General features: G+C 51.9%; 1 protein-coding gene across 2 annotated transcripts in view; it reads right to left on the bottom strand.

Annotated features, from left to right (window-relative positions):
- The window catches only part of Fam234a (family with sequence similarity 234 member A), a 34,453-nt gene that overhangs the window by 9,720 nt on the left and 22,641 nt on the right, over window positions 1–2,092 (bottom strand). The window contains exon 2 of one of the 2 annotated variants that reach the window (XM_005349045.3): window positions 918–1,029. The exons of the other annotated variant lie outside the window; for it this stretch is intronic. The gene's annotated coding sequence lies outside the window, so the exon portion shown is untranslated. The remainder of the gene's footprint in view (window positions 1–917; window positions 1,030–2,092) is intronic. 2 annotated transcript variants of the gene reach the window in all.

Below are 2,092 nucleotides of genomic sequence, written 5' to 3'. Positions count from 1 at the left end.
GGAGCCTGTCCTGGAACTCCCTTTGTAGACCAGGCTGGCCTCAAACTCACAGAGATCCACCTGCCTCTGCCTCCCAAGTGCTGGGATTACAGGCGTGCGCCACCACCGCCCGGGTATTGTTCGCTTGTTTTTTGAGGTAGGGTCTAACTATGCACCCCAGGCTGGCCTCAAGCTCACAATCTCCTCAGTTCATGGCTATAGTCACGTGCCAGCATGCTGTCTCTTCTACCACAAACGAAGGTCAGAAGAGGTATTCCTATCAAAGGTAATGAGTCGGCCAAGGGAAAATCAAACATTGAGTCATCCAGGCCCCACATTAAGCCCAAGCCCCTGAGGTGGGTGGGGCAGCACAGCCGGGCTGTATGGGAGAGGTAACCAGGGGAAAAGTCAGCAGTGCACCTGGCAGGGGGCAGCAGCAAGGTGCAAGGTGCCAGGCGAGGCCAGGCATAAAGAGAAGCCAAGCTGCAGCAAGCCCAGCTCTGCAGACACCAGGAAGGGACATCAGAATGTCTAAAGCACAACTGTTTGTGGCAAGGCAAGGAGAACTGAATGAGAAGCCACCTGCTAGCATTTTGGATCCTATCTTTAGGGCTCTGGAAGCCTTACACTTAACGGGAAACTCCAGCCTGAGCCGGGCAGCCATCACTATCTGTCGGAAACCATAGAATCTTTTGGTGCTGTGCAGGCAAGCACCTCTGAGCTTCATATTTCAAGTCAGGTTTGGTGGCTCACACCTGTCATACTGACATTTGGGAAGCTGGGATAGGAGGACTGTCCTGGTAGAAGGCCAGACTGAGCTATAGAACAAGACCCCATCTCAACAACAGCAGAAACCTTCACCCACTGGGCATAAGGCAGGGTCCTAGGAGTTTGAAAACAGCCCATCTGCCCTTAAGGTCCACATTTCCCAGACCTACCTGGCGGTGGGGGCACCTGAGGGCCTGTTCAATAGCAGAATCTCCTGGCCAGCAGCTGGGGCATCTGATCACTGGTCGTGGATGGTCTTCGCCTCCATAAGCCCAGGCAGACCTAAGGGTTTGTAAAGCCTTCAGTAAATGCACTTCAGGTCACCAATGACTGCAGCTGGTCCTGCCACAGCTATCCACACTCTCCACACTGGGGTGCCTACACAACGCTGGTCCCAGACCCCATACTGTCTAATAATTGCCCCTTAGGCTGGGGTCTGAGTCAGGGTCAGGACTAATGTTCTCCTAGAGGTTCCCAGGGGCAGCCAGGTGGAGGAGGAGTGTGGAGAACCTGCCCTTGTTTGTCTGTCTCATTAGCTACCACTAATTCAGCCACTGTGGCTCATCCAATCAGAGGATGGCCACAGTGCTCCTCACTCCCAAGTGGGGCCTCATCTTACTGCCAACCAGGAGAGGTGCAGAGAGAAGAGAACACTGCCTCGATCAGCTCACCAATGGTGTATAGAGCGTTCTTCTTTTGGGCAAATCTCAGGAGACTAGTTGATCTAAGTACAGGTCTCAAGCTATTAAACTAGTATCCATCCGTCTGTGTGTCTGTCTGGGGACTGGACTTGCACCTAAACACTGAGCTACAGCATCATCCTGCTTTTCCTTTTATTTATTTAATTTGTTTTGTTTTGTGTTTTTGGAGTTGGTGGTAGTTTTGAAACAGGGTTGGTCTCACTACGAAATCCCGACTGGCCCGAATATCACTATATAGACCAGGCTGGCCCCAAACCCAGAGACCCATCTGCCTGCCTCCCAAGTGCTGGGTTAAAGGCAGGTGCCACCACATCTGGCATTCTTTTGTATTTTGAGACAAAGTCTCATGGAGTCTAGGGTGGTCTTGAACTCACTATGTGCCAGAGGTGACCCTGAACTCATCTTGCATCCACGCCCCACATGCTGGGAACACAGGAGTGAGCTGCCATGCACGCCCAGTCAGGAGCCAGCCCAGGCCTCGTGTTCACTAGGTGTGCACGCTACCATCTGAGCTACAGCCCCAGCTCCTGTTCTCCTTTTCTTAGTCATTCTCTGATGTGGGAGTGTCATATATCAATCTGTTGATTTCATTGGTTAAGTAATAAACAAACTGCTTGGGCTCATAGCTTAGAACATAGGTGGGT

The sequence above is a fragment of the Microtus ochrogaster genome, chromosome 7, assembly GCF_000317375.1.
Source record: "Microtus ochrogaster isolate Prairie Vole_2 chromosome 7, MicOch1.0, whole genome shotgun sequence".
In the NCBI taxonomy this organism is placed as follows: domain Eukaryota; kingdom Metazoa; phylum Chordata; class Mammalia; order Rodentia; family Cricetidae; genus Microtus; species Microtus ochrogaster.
Note: the sequence above shows the minus strand (reverse complement) of the source record. Positions and strands in the feature narration are given on the sequence as shown.